The sequence below is a fragment of the Chrysochloris asiatica genome, unplaced genomic scaffold, assembly GCF_000296735.1.
Source record: "Chrysochloris asiatica unplaced genomic scaffold, ChrAsi1.0 scaffold00036, whole genome shotgun sequence".
NCBI lineage: Eukaryota > Metazoa > Chordata > Mammalia > Afrosoricida > Chrysochloridae > Chrysochloris > Chrysochloris asiatica.
The window spans coordinates 20,684,987-20,700,113 of NW_006408554.1; the positions used below are offsets into that span (position 1 = coordinate 20,684,987).

At 40.3% G+C, this 15,127-nt stretch overlaps 1 pseudogene; it reads left to right on the forward strand.

Moving 5' to 3' along the window:
* Positions 1–15,127, forward strand: part of LOC102842964 — a 41,450-nt pseudogene that overhangs the window by 3,529 nt on the left and 22,794 nt on the right.

Genomic DNA, 15,127 nt, shown 5'->3' on the forward strand with positions numbered 1-15,127 from the left:
TTTTATTTTAGGAGACAATCTGTTATTTAGCTTAAAGGTGACCTCTAAGGATAATTTTGGTTTAAGGTTTACAATGTAGACTGGCAATAATCTTAGCAAATCTTCTGATGTCATCCAGTCTAGTCAGTCTATAAGTATGGATTTTTTGAGAATTTGAGTTCTGTTCCACATTTTTCCCCTTTCCATAATGATCCATCTGTTGTGTCCTGGTCTGAATGGTCAGTAGCAGTCATTGTCAAGTGCTGTCAAATCAGTTCCAACTCCTAGCGACCTGTATAGGGTTTCTGAGACTGTAAATCTTTACAGGAACAGAAAGCTTCATTGTTCTCCCACAGAGCAGCTAGTAGATTTGAACTGGTGAACTTTACTAGTTAAGTTAAACTATTGTTTGATTTTAAGAAGACTTCAAGGATGTTATGGGTTTAAGAATTAAAGATTATCTCAAGGCAATCTTTTCAGGGGATCATCCAGCCTCCATGGCCCCAGAATGATTCAAATCTATGAGAATTTGACATTTTAGTTTGCCTTTTCTCACTTTTGATCACAATTCTTTTATAGAATCTTTGATCAAAACATTCAGTAATGTTAACTGTTGGGCACCACACAGTTCTTCTGGTCTCTTGGCAAAGAAGGCAAAACTATTCATGCATTCCATTTCCTTCTCCGATTCCTGACACTCCTTCTTCCTCTCTTGCTCCAGACATACAGAGACCAAGTATTATACCTTAAATGATGTTTTAACCTAGGGACTAAGTAAGACACAACAAACTAGGAGGTAAAACAAAAGCACTGAGCACATTATTGGGCCATTTAACTGGAATGTCCCATAAAACAATGACCTTAAGGAATCCTGGTGTAGCACTACAGGATAAATGCACTGGGCCACAGGTTAGTTTGAACCACAGCGGTTTAAACACACCAGCTGCTCCTCAGAAACTCTATACAGGGTGGCTATGAGTCAGAACCAACTTGATGGCACATAAAAACAACAACAACAAACTTCTAAACCAAGGAACCAAATCCCATGATGTGTTTGGTTATACATAAGCAGCATCAGCCCAGCTACTCTAAGTATTATTGTTATTGTTATTATTTTATGGTTTAGGGGCCATTGTTGTAAGCATATCTATCACACAACTTTACCCAGTTCAACTTTTTGCAAGTATACAAGTTATTGATGGCAATTACATCAATTGGCTGTGCAACCCTACCCTTAATTACTGTGAGTTTTCCATCACTGCCAACGGAAGGACTCTCATAAGCAATAGCCTTTCCTTTTCCCCTCTTTCTAAGTGTGGCAATCACTAATAAACATTGGTCTCTATGCATTTGCTTGTTCTTACTTTTTATGTAAGTAATGTCACTCAGTAGTTGTCTTTTTGTGATTAATTTATTTCACTTAACAAATCTTCACACTCCATCCATACTACATTTCTCTTGACTGAACAGTATTCCATTGTATGTATATACTGCATTTTGTTAATTCATTCATTCATTGATTTATTCATTGATGGGCATTTAAGTAATTTTCACCTTTTGACTATTGTGAATACTGCTGTAGTGAACACTGACTGACTCACAAGTCTCTGACTGAGTCTCTAATTTCAAATCTTTTGGAGTGGAATTGCTGTTTTTTTGAAGTAACACCACATTGTTTTCCACAAAGGCATTTTACATTCCCACCAGCAATGGATAAGTGTTCCAAAGTCCTCATATCCTTGCCAACATTTATCCTATGTTTTTGCTTGTGTGTGTGTGTGTGTGTGTGTGTGTGTGTGTGTGTGTGTGTGTTTATCTGCATCATCTTAGTGGAAGTGAAATGTATTTTCATTGTGGTTTTGATTTGCATCTCTGATGACAAATGATGTTGAGCATCTTTTCATATGTTTGGTGAGCATTGATGTCCTCTTTGGTGAAATAGGTATTTAAATCCTATACCCCTGATATGATGGGGCTTTTGCCTTTTGTTGTCAAAGTTTTATACATTTTTTAGTTATTAGATACTTATGAAATATATGGTTTTTGAAGGTGTTCTCCCAAGAGGTAGTTTATCTTTTCATTTTTGGGGCAGTCTTTTAAAGAATGAATGATTTTAATTTTTTAAAGATCCCATTTATTTATTTTTTGCAGTTTGTGATTTTTTTATAATATTAGATAATCTGCTGTTAAAAAGCTAGGCCTAAAAGCATTGCCCTTGCATTTTCTTCTAGGGACTTTTTAAATTTTAGTTTTCGCCTTTAGATTCTTAATCCACTTTAAGTTTGTGTTTAATGTATGGTGTGAGCTATAAATTACAGTTTCTTTTTCTGCATGTAGAAATCCAATTGTCCCAATTGAACGCATCAATTCTTCTATGGTCTTCCTTATACATTGTCCAACTTTCATGTATTTATTGTTGTTGTTATGTGCCATGAAGTCAGTTCTGTCTCATAGCGACCCTGTATAGGATTTCCAATGCTGTAAATCTTTACGGGAGCAGAAAGCCTCATCTATCTCCCGTGAAACAGCTGGTAGTTTCAAACTGCTGACCTTAGGGTTTGCAGCCTGATTCATAACCACTACGCTACCAGAGCTCCTTTCATGTATTTATTAGGCTACTGAAAATACCATGGTGCAAGACCAGGCAGTGTTTTATTCTGTTGTGCATAGGGTCACTATAAGTCCAAACCAACTCAATAGCACCTAACAACAGCAACAACATATGTCTATTGTTCAACCAGTATCAGACTTGTTAGATTATTGTAGCTGCATGATAAAAATATTTTTTAAACTCATAAAGTGTAAGTCCTCCTACTTTGTACTTCTCTTGCACCATTGCTTTAGATGTTGTTGTTGTTGTTAGGTGCCACTGAGTCAGCTCTGACTCACAGCAACCCTATCACACCAGAAGGAAAGTTTGCCAACTCCTGAGCCATTCTGAGAATTGTTGTTATGGTTTAGTTATTCAGGAAGTATTTTTTATTATATAATTTCCTTGTAAGTTCAGTGTATCTATCTTGAAACATATAGGAAATACAAATAAACCAAGGAAGAAGGTAAGTTTCACTTTCAATTGCCACTGAGGTAACCACTAACAATATTCTTTTATCTTTCAAAGTCTTCTTTGGCTTTATATAGATGTGTGTGTGTGTGTGTGTGTGTGTGTGTGTGTATAGATATATACATGTTGTTGCTGTTAAGTGCCTTGGAATTGGTTGCAACTCATAATGACCCTGTATAGGGCTTCCGAGAAGTGGCTAGTGAATTTGAACTGCATAACGTGCAATTCAAACCATTTTGCGGTCCAGTGCATTATCCCACAGCACCACACCAGTACTCTTGATATTTAGAGATATTGTATTTTTGGTCTTGATTTTCACACAGCAAGGTATCATAAATATCTTTCTGCGTCCTTAAATATCTTCCAAAGACCCATTTCAGTAGTTGTATAACATTGTATCATGCAGCTGTGTCATGGTTTCGTGAGCAGCCCACACATCTTGTGCTATCTGTCCATGGGCTGGGTCTGTCAGTGTCCTCTGTCCTCCCAACCAGAATTTCTGTTCCTTTCCTAGTGTCCCTAGTGTTCAGTTCCTCAGCCTGAGGGCTGATGTCTGTGGGCCTCCTCAGCATAGGCTGATTCAGTTTATCAGTGATAAAGGGAGTCAATGCAAGACTTAGATGACACACAATTTTACCACCATCTTTTCTATTCTACAACAGAAAAAAATGTTTTCCTTTGGGTCTTTTTACTTTAATCCATACCACATGGTCTTCAGGGATGCCTCTGAAAACACCTGGCCAAAGTCAGCCCTGATAAGAGGTAAGCTAGTATTTGGTCCTACCCTCCTCTCCCTCACTGCCGCCCACATAGTCAATGTGTGTCCTGTTGTAGCCTCGAGGAGCTCGAGTTCTAGTTCATTGCTTTGTCTGTGGCAATCCATGCCTGTATTGTAGAGCTGGGCTTGGACCCAGCCAGGCTTGTCTCATTCCAAAGCCCACGCTCTTCCTCTGCACCTGCTCGGCTTCACCAGAATTTTTCTTGAGGTTAACTTATGATGACACACTAAACCCACAGTCACCACACACAGTCACTACAAATGGGGTCTTAGGATCCTGCTAAAATAAGACACAGCATTTTTTATGCCATCATCTAATTACTTAGAGCGCCAATATTCAGTGACTTTATACAGTAGAAACTTGCATAAGATAATTAAATAAAATCAATATGTAGTCTTACAAGTGCAGGTTGGCCACATATACCATTTCCCTGCTTCGTCAAATTGTTTGTGGTAGTTGCCTGCAAGCAGCAAAATGGACTGATTAAAATGTGTCCTCCCGTCTCTGTCCTACTCCTTACCCAGCATGCTCTGTGCTAGAGCTTGCTCCCAAAGTGAAGCCTGGGGGCGGCTTTGTCCGTTCACTGGCTGACTTCTCAACAAGTGCAGTTTCACTGCCAGTGACCATATCTGGATTGTTTAAGAGGAAGCAGTTTCTGGATGGTTTCCTTAATACACTCTGAAGAGTAGATTTATAAAATTGAATTTTGAATTGATAAACATTTCCAAACGTTCCTGCACTTGGTCCCAGCCATGAGGTTTTAACCAGGTAGAGTGTCATCTGTTACTGATATAGCCTTCCACAGAAATACAATGCATCTATTTTGTATGGAATCTTGGTGTGATGCTGTAGGATAAGCAGTGGACTACTAACCATAAGGTCGGCAATTCAAACCCACCAGCTGCTTCTTGGTAAACCCTATATAGGGTTACGATGAATCAGAACCAACTCAAAAGCATTAAACAACAACAGCAATATATACCGATTAAAAATGTGCAAATTAAAGAGTAGATTTTAATAGTGTATTTGAGTCTTTAAAATATGTATTCACAGCCCACCTTTGCCTTCATTTTAAATAGGTACAAACTGAACTGCCTCCTCCTAGCTTTTGTTAAGTTCTCATTGCTCATTCAAATCTGGAGCAAATTGATGTAATTGAAGAAGACCCAGTTTCTAAGCCCTACCAGCCTCCAGTCTCCAGATGTTGGCAGTTCATGCTCACCAGTTGCTCCTCGGAAACCCTATGCAGGGTCGGAACTGACTCGATGGCACTTAACAACAACAACCAACCTCCAGTCTCCAGATGCTTAGAGGAAATCCTGCAGGTAATGTCTTTATGTTCAACAAGCTCCTCAAGTACCTTTGTTGTGTCTGCATGTGCTGTGTGACGTGATCCATCTTCCCCATCCCTCCAGGCTGGTGGCCTCAGCATGATCTTGGCATGTACTGAAACTTCGATGCCAGAGTGAGCTACTGAAGACCACAGGTAATCAATTAATCACTCTCCCTTATAAAATGTTGTAATGTGTTAAATGTCATAGTTTTATCAAAGGATAATCTCTTAGAAACTAAGGGAGTACCAAAATAGCCTGCTCATTGCTGAATGCGGGAGAAAGATGAGACTTTCTGCTCCTGTAAAGATTAACAGCTTCGGAAACCCCATCAGGGTTACTATCAATCAGAACCGACTCCAAGGCACATAATCACCACCCTGTGACTGAATTGATAATATATCCTTTGCTTGTGCAGGCATGGTGGTTGTTGTTGTTGTTGTTAAGTACCGTCGAGTCGGTTCCCACCCATAGCGACCCTGTACAGGGCTTTCGAGGAGCAGCTGGTGAGCTTGAACTGCCAACCTTGCAGTTCAAATGGCTTTGCAGTCTGGCTCATTAACCCGCAGAGCCACACCAGTACCCTGTTAACTGCCTGCTCTGAACTAGGTAATGCGAATGAAAAATAGCCTAGTGTTTCAACAACCCTAAGATATTTGCTCCAGTAAACGGAGTTCCCTTCTGATACATAGACAAGTCAGAGAGAGAAAGGAGAAGTTGACATCTCGTTTGTGGGGAGGATGTGGAAATATCAGGATGAGTTCAGTCACTTCTCAGAACTCTGAGAGCTCTGCACCTCATAGGGGGCCCCACAGTCCCCAGGTAGGCCCTGAACACTTCTTAGATTCTGCAACGAAGTTAAGCTTCACATTTGCCTCCTTACTACTCAATAGATCCACTAAGAGTTGTTGTTGTAAGTGCCGCCATGTGGATTCTGACCACAGCTACCCTGTATAGGGTTTCCAAGGAGCAGCTGGTAAGCTTAAACCACCGACCTTGCAGATCAAACAACTTTGCAGTCTGACACATTAGCCCACAGCGCCACACCAGGACACTTCAACTAAGAGTAGGTGAGGAAAAAAAGATATTTTTGGAAAGCTGGACACATGACCTACATTCTACCAGAAACATCTGCTTAATTCATTGAGAAGCATCCTAAGAGTTATACAGTACCCTAGTTTTTAAACCCTTTTATTGTTTTAATCTCATTTCCTAATGGATAGTATCTGTGGTGATGCAGGAAAGAATCAGTAGCTCACAGAAGCATTCTGGATGTGTGTTCCTAAGACAGGTATTGGGGTAACTGGCGCAGTTCTGTAAACAGCAAGCATCACATAATCATGCTATTTGAAGGGAATGCTCAGAGTGGGTCTTAGTGAGAGGCAGAAAGCTGGAGCCTGGATAGATGGCCTGGACGTGCAAGCCAGATACCCAAACCTATCTCTGGGATGCAGACAAGGGAAACACCCAAGTCTTTCTTTTAGCCAGATTATACCTAGTTATCAAGAGTTTGTACTAACACAACCCTTCCACCCCTACTTACCTCTCTGCTGCTGAAGAATGTTAAAGTAAACCTCAGATTTACTTCATTTCATCCCATGACTCTTAATATAAATCTTTGAAGAGAATGCATACTTTGTATAGAACAGCAGTTCAGCTGCCAGCTTCAGAGCTATTTTCTTCAGTAATCCAGGATTGATTTCTGTTGTTTATACATTGTAATGAATTTCTTTGCATTCCTCTGATCATCCATGGGCAGTAAAACAGATATAGAATGACTGAAAGAATATGCTTCTTAATTTCCAATCAAGCGGCTGCTGAGTAAACATCACTAAACCTAGGCCCTCACACATTTTCTATATTAATACATCCTTCATCTGGAGCACTGATGGCAGATGGTATCGACAAAGGGCCAGAGAGTGAGCATTCCAAGCTCTGTAGGCTGCGTGGTCTCTGTCACAGCTACTCAACTCGGTGTCACGATGTGCATGTCAGTGAGTGAGTGGGGCTGCTGTTCCAAAAGACATTATTTGTGCACACTGAAGGTATTTTATTATTGTTAAATTTGTTATTTTAGTCTCTAATATCTCACTGATTTGCTTTTTGTATGGCATATATTTATGTGTGTGTATATGTATTATATTGTTGTTGTTAGGTGCCTTCGAATCAGTACCAATTCATAACAACCTTATGCATAACACTATGAAACACCACCCAGTCCTGTGCCAACCCACAATGTTGTTGTTGTTAAGTGTCCTCAAGGCAGTTCCCACTCATAGTGACCCATTCTATGATTTCCAAGGAGCAACTGTGAATTTGAACTGCTAACTTTCTGGTTCAAACTGACCTTATAGTCCTGGGCTTATCCTACAGTGCCACACCAGAAGTCCAATCCCATAGTGTTGTTGTTAAATGTGGTCAAATCAATTCTGATTCATAGCGACCCTGTATAGGGTTTCCCAGGAGTGACTGGTAAGCTTGAACCACGGGCCTTGTAGTTCAAACCAACCTTGCAGTCCAGTGCATTAACCCACAGCACCACACCAGGACACCACAATAGTCGTTATATAGTTAGGATCAGCACTGGACTTCAAACCACAAGGTCACAGTTCAAATCCACTAGCTGCTCCTTAGAAACCCTATACAAGGTCACTATGAGTCAGAACCAACTTGACAGCACTTACAAGAGCAATATGCATATTATTTAATCAGCTTTTAAAAAAGACAAAAACATAATTTTTCAAATAATCTCCTTGCTTTTCAATACAATTTGTCTATCTGTCAACAAGATTTTGCATTCTCTTATTAAAAATGGTTTAGGAGAGATGGAGCGGCTGGGGACCCTGGACTCAGGGAGGGAGAGGGGCTGTGTGCTGACAGCCCGGGGGGGGGGGGGGGGTTGGGCTTGCAGGGTGTGCCCTTTGGCTGTTTAAATGGTTGTATATTCCTGAGCGCTTCGGTGTTCATACCAAAAAAAAAAAAAAACAGAGGGAATGGAAGCAAATGCTGTTGAATTATGCATTGCAATGAAATGAAATACAATAGGATGAATGTAAAGCTGATGTTCTCCCATGTAAACTATCGCTCAATTCACAATAAAAACTTTAAAAAAATGGTTTAGGCTGAGCTGCAAGCTAGCTACGAATGCACCAGTGTTGTCACTTCTTCATCAGAAGTGAATCTTCATCCCTGAAGGGCTGCTTTCAGGGCACCAAACAGGTGAAAGTATAATGGAGGAAGATCAGAACTATAGGGAGGATGCTTTAACACCTCAAAACAAAGTTTTGCAGAGTGTTAACAGTGTGGGCAGAGATGTGCAGATGTACATTGTCATGCAAGATCACAACACCCTAAGATAGCAGTCCTTTGCATTTAATCCAAAGTTTAGGCTTCCGCTCTTCAGTTAGCATCTCACTGTAAGGAGCACTGTTGATTGTTGAACCTTTTTCCTGATGGTGTTCTAATACTGGCCCTTGGGAATCCTAGAAAATTGTAAGCATCAGTTTTCCAGCTGATGGTTGATGTTTTTAACTTTTTCTTGGTCGGCGATTGAGGGTAGTTCCTTTCCATACTCTGCCATTTACTCTCAAACCTGTAGTAACGAATCCATATCTTGTCACCAGTAATGAATTTTTTAAAGAAACTTTTACCTTCCTTTGAGTATCAGTTCAAATTTTGTTTGCAGATGTACAAATGCTTCTGTTTATGCTCGTTTGTGAGTTGTTTCAGTACCCATTTTGCACAAACTTTTCAATACCCAAGTCTGTAGTGGATTATTTCATAGGCAGAGCCATGGCTGATTTATAAATAATTTGCCACATTATCCACTGTCACTTGTGTATTCTTCAGAATCATCTCAAGTGCATACTCAATGTTGTCATCAGCCATGGACTTGGATAGGTGTTTTAATATAACTGGAGTGCAGATCGTTTTCACTCACCTTCGTTTGTGTTGGTGTGTCTGGGTATATAAAACAAAACATTTGTCATTTCCACATTTTTTACACATACAACTCAGTGACATTGGTTACTTTCATCATGTTGTAGAATTATCACCACTATCCATTTCAAGTTTCCATTACCTTAAAAGAAAGTTATTATTCCCTTTTAAGAATGACTCCCCCTTCTCACTTCCTACCTGTCACTTTATTGTTGTTGTTAAGTACCGTCAAGTCAGTTCTAACTCATAGCGACCCTGTAAACGGTTTCCAAGGAGCAGCTGGTGAATTTGAACCACTGAACTTATGGTTTAAACTGACCTTGTAGTCCAGTGCTTTATCCCACAGCTGTCACTTGTTGTTGTTATTGTTAAGTGCTGTTGAGTCGGTTCCGACCCATAGAGACCCTGTCACTAGTAACCATTAATAAACTTTTTCCTGTATGCATTTGCTCATTCAAGATATTTCATGTAAGTGGGATCATACATTATGTGTCCTTTCAGATGATTGACTTATTTTACTCAGTATAATATTTTCAGGGTTCATCCATGTTGTAGCATGTATCAGGAATTCTTTCTTAATTATGTCTGAATAGCATTCCATGATATCAATGTACCACATTTTGTAGGTTGTTTTTACCTTTAGGCTATTTGAATACTACTGCAATTAACATTGGTGTACATGTTTCTATTAGTTATTGATTTCAGAAATGGAAAATATGTTTGTATACTGGTGTGTATACAAATATATTTGTATCTATTTCAATGCTTCTATCTAACTACCTATCTAAAATTTTAATTTCACACCAATACCCCCAGTTGTGGAGACCTGGTATACCACCTGTAGGATAAGCAGCGGACTGCTAACCACAGATTGGTGGTTCAAACCCATCAGCTGCTCCTTGAAAACCCTATACAGGGCCGCTATGAGTCAGAACACCCCCAATTGTAGACCTATACCACAGATTTTATGCTTGGTTTTTCCATTTCCACATTTGTAACTCCCTTGTCCAACAGTGAAAATCCTAGTTCCCATTTTCCTCAACCTGTCTTCTCACTTGCTCAAACTTCCTGTATGTACTCAGCCTCTAACTAGGCAAGCTGACCCTGTGAGCAACTCAACAGCTTCCTCTGCCCCAACTCAACTGCTTCTGACCATGTAGGTCACCTTCTCTGCTCTGCCCTGCCAACCAGCGAAGTGGAGTCCTCCACTTGACCACACACCCATGCCAGCAAACCCAACTGAAACCTCAGCCTTAGCCACCCTGGCAAGCCAACCAAATCCTCAGGCCCCAACGCTCCTGACCCATGGGTCTTACCAGGCAAACTCTTGGTCCCATTTGCTTCTTCTGAATCCTAAGCCCTGACCAAGGAAAAGTGGCAATTTAATGAAAAGACATTATACCTTTTGCAAATTGTTGTTACTGTAGTTGTTAATTGCCATCGAGTCAGTTCCAGCCAGTAGTGACCCTGTATAGAGTTTCCGAAGAGTGGCTGGTAAGTTTGAATTGCTGACTTTATGGTTCAAATTGATCTTGTGGTCCAGCCCATTATTCTGCAGTGCCACACCAGGACTGAAAAACAAAAAGAAAGAAAATCATTATAAAATGAAAGGAAAATAAAAATGTTATGGATACAATAAATGTATAATGTCCACATTATATGATAGCACTATGCAAAATCTGAAGGTGAATATAACATATTCCTAAAACTCAGGAAATGCAAACACAGTAGGAGAGAAAAATGCCTGTGTACTACTATAAATCAAAGTGGTAATGAACATTCTAGGTACATAAGCATGGGATAAGGAGGAAGAAAGCAAATTCATTCCTCTTGGGTAGGCCAGAGATCTTGAGGAAAAGAGATTGCACTTGAATTAGACATATGGAACAGTGCCAGGGCAGGATGGGATTGTATGTCCTACAAGAATGTGCCCATGGTGGTGGTGGTGATTGTGGTTGTGTGCCATTGAGTCAGTTCCAACTTGGAAATCTGTATCGGGTTTCCAAGGAGAAGCTGGTGGTTTTGAACTACTGTGGTATATCCATGTTAATCAATGTAGCCTGGTTACAGGACATGCAAGCTTATTTTATGTTTTTTAAGTTTTTGTTAAAATGCTTCTAAAATTGTAGTGTTAATAATAGTTATCTAAACTTTTGCATTAATTTTTTTGTTATAAGGAGAGCTATTAAGTTCTTAAGGAGTCCTGTAAGATAAGAACTAGACGGTTAACTACAAGGTAGGCAGTTCAAATTCACCAGCCACTCTGTGGGAGAAAGATGAGGTTTTCTGCTCCTAAAGATTTACAGCCTTGGAACTCTATATAGCATTTGAGTTGCAATCAACTCAATGGCAGAGGATGGGTATTCACTTAATAGTCTTTACTGTCTTAAAACTGCAGCTCAAAAGTTTGCTTCCTGTGGAACAAAGGGACATGTGGCTGACGGTTACTGACACCACCCTGTAGATAAAGAATGACAGTGATTCTGGTCTCCCCAGAGTGGTGTCCGTCCGTATGGCCTCCTTGTGTGTATTGGGCCAAGATGTCCTGGGAGTGCTCACTGGTTACCCACCCACATAGTACTGTCCTCAGGGATGCTCTGCGAGACCAAAGTATGATTTCTTCTTCTTGACAATTCTGACCCAGTGGTAACAATGTTGTTATTATTAAGTGCTGTCAAGTCAGTTCCAACTCATAGCAACCCTATATAGGGTTTCCGAGGAGCAGCTGGTGGGTTTGAACTGCTAACCTTGCAGTTAGCAGTCCAGTGGTTATCCTACAATGCGATACCATGACTCCAATAAAATGGCTCTTGTTGATTTGGATGCATCTGCTTTACTCTGGAGTTGCTGGTACCTCCACAAAGACCACTGTGGGCATGGCCTTTTGGGTTGACTAGGATCTGTGACACCAGTCTTGGCTTCCAATGGTCCCTTATCACTAGGAGTTGGAACAAGTCACCTTAACAGAACAAGCCACCCCCTCCTCCCTCTATAGAATTGGCATTCGTTGTGATAGACCCTACCATTCACTCAAGAACCGTTTGATTGGGGATCACACTTGATATATGCAGAAACCCTTGAAATTATTGCCTAAAAGGTTATTCTTTAAGACAAACATGACTCTACAACCTTATAAATGCACAAACTTGCATCAGACAGTCCATTTTTCTAGCAATTAAAATAAAATCCTTTCTGGATTGTATTTTTTTCATTGTTTTGAGATATGCTCCGCATACCATGAAGCCTGCTCTGGGCTATGTTGTCTAACAGAATGCAAATGTAAAGGGAGTGGGTTTGCTCCATACCTGCACAGTTCTTCTCTATGGCTCAAAGGAAGCTGGCAATTGGTGGTCATTACCGCAGGAGAATTTCTTTTGCTTCAGCTCTATAGTAATCTCCGTTGGTAGGTCATATTATTTGTGTTGAACTAAGTGTCCTCTTGCCTCAAAAGCCCGTTTTGTGTGTGGCCTCTGCTGTTTGCACATCTGACCTGACAGGCCCAGGGAGCTGGACAAACAAGTTCCAGAACTCAAGCAAAGTCCATTTGCAGTGTCCAAAGCAGGTAGTCATCTTGTCAGAGATGGCATTCCTTAAATACCTTATTCAGTTTAAGTTTATTTACTCATTTATTTAACAAATATTTTTTGAGTGCCTGCTATATTTCAGACATTGGATACAATAAGGAACAAACCAGAAGTGGCCCTTGTCTCTGAGAGAGTACAGTCTGCTTCACCCAGCAGCTGTCATATATAGAGATGACTCAGACCCATCGTGGCCCCATGTGTGTTAGAGTAGAACTGTGCTCCATAAGGTTTTATTTAAATAATATTTCATTGTGCTTTCAGTGAAGATTTACACAGTAGTTTAGATTTATATACAACAATTTCTACGCAAGTTCTTCAGTGACAGGTTACGTTCTTCACAATGCACGAATATCCTCATTATTTACATCGAGTTGTTCCATTTCCAGTTTCTCTGCCCCTTTCCTTTTTCACCTTTGTATTAAAGTGATTGTTCACCTTTGTATTAAAGTGATTGTTGACCATTTGGTCTCATATAGGTGGTTTTTTAAAGGAGTACAGTACTCATGGATGATATTTTTTATTTTTATAGTCAATCTGTTATTTAGCTAAAAGATGACCTCAGGGGCTAGTTTCATTCAAGGTTGGAAGAGTATCTTGGAGCAATAGTCTTGGGAAATCCTCTAATCTCAGCCAGTTCAGTCAGCCTATATTCTTTAAGAATTTTTGGTTATGATCCACAGTTTTCTAATATTTTATTAGAATTAATCTTTTGTGGCCCTGATCATAATGGTAAATAGTGGTAGTCTTGGACCATCTAGTTCTTCTGGTCTCAAAGTAGATGAGGCCATGGTTCAGGTAGACAATTATTCCTATAACCCAGTCCTTTCCTTTAGTCTTTGGTTTCCTACTTTATCTTTTGCTCTGGATGAGTAAAGACCAATAGTTATATGTTGGATGGATGCTTACAAGCTTTTAAAACCCCAGATATTATTCACCAAACTGGAATGTAGAACGTAAACATTATGAACTAAATTATGCCAATTGACTGAGTTGTTTCACAAGACTAAGGTTCTGGGCCTTCAAATCCAGAAAAACAATTACATGAGGCATTTTGTTACATTTACTCCATAGGGATTTCAATGACTGGGTTTTCAGAAGTAGATCACCAGTACTTTCCTCCAAAGTGCCTCTGGATGGTCTCAAACTGCCAACCTTTTGGTTGACAGCCAACGATGTTACAACCCAGGGATTCTTACTATCCATCTAGAATGGCATTAATCACTGGTGAAAGAGGCTTCTTGTGGAGCCTTTGTAGTGTATAAGACCTTAGGTGAAATCCTGATCCCCATCCAGAACTTTCTGAGGTGGGAAATTCCCACTTGAAAAGACAAGCAGACCAGCCTGGAGCATCTAGGGGAACAGAAGCTACTACTTGAAAGAATGATAGCAGGAAAAATGAAAAACACCCCCACTCCCCAATCCCCCACCCCTACATGTCTTTTCAAATGCAAATGTCCCAACTCCAAAGGTTTTGGGTAGAGCTCAGGATTCCACCTAAATCCCCATTCTCTACAAAGGCTTAAAGCTAAAAGCTTTATTTTTTCTGGACAAATTCTAACTCCCCTTTTAGGAAATCCAATCACATGTAGGCTGAAGGCAGGCTTACAAACTCACTGTAAACATAATTCCCAATATTCCTATCACACATATATGTCTATTTTATAATAGGTAGGTGAAACCAATATCCATAAGGCAGTCAAACACATAAACCTTTTAAAACACTGAAGTTCAATCTTTTCTTCTCCCTTGGACTAACCCCATGTATATACATATGACTTTAGGCCTCTGGCAGAGTGGTTTCCAGCAGACCCAGGCCCAGTATCAGCCATCATTTTTAACAAGCATGCCATTGGTTCTAGGCAACTCCAGAAACTACTGCTCTCCCCTCCCCTGAAATATTCTATCCCATGCCCCTTTGTTCTTTCTCTTACAAAACCTCACACTTTCATAGGTCTGGAGCCATAACAATTAATCCTGCTCACAGTGCCAACTGCTTAAACCAAATGGGGACCATGTCTGACTTCTGACTCCACAAGAGAGAAAGAGGACCAAGCTCAAAATCAACCTAAGGCCTATTCCTATGAAGTGGAGGTGAGACATGCCTCCACCCTATCTCAATGCCTTTAAGATCAGTCAGACTTGAGAACCAATTCAGAAAAATCATCCTTACAATTTTGTTTCTCTAGAACCTCACTGTCTCAGTACCACATTTCTTAGGCTGAGTTTTTGAGAGAAGCAAAACCAATGAAACATATGTGTGTGTGTGTGTGTGTGTGTGTGTATATATACATAGTGGTAGGAGCTCTGGTAGTGTAGTGGTTACGAATCGGGCTGCGAACCTTAAGGTCAGCGGTTCGAGACTACCAGCCGCTCCGCGGGAGAAAGATGAGTCTTTCTACTCCCGTAAAGATTTACACCCTCGGAAACCCTGTACAGGGTCGCTATGGGTCGGAA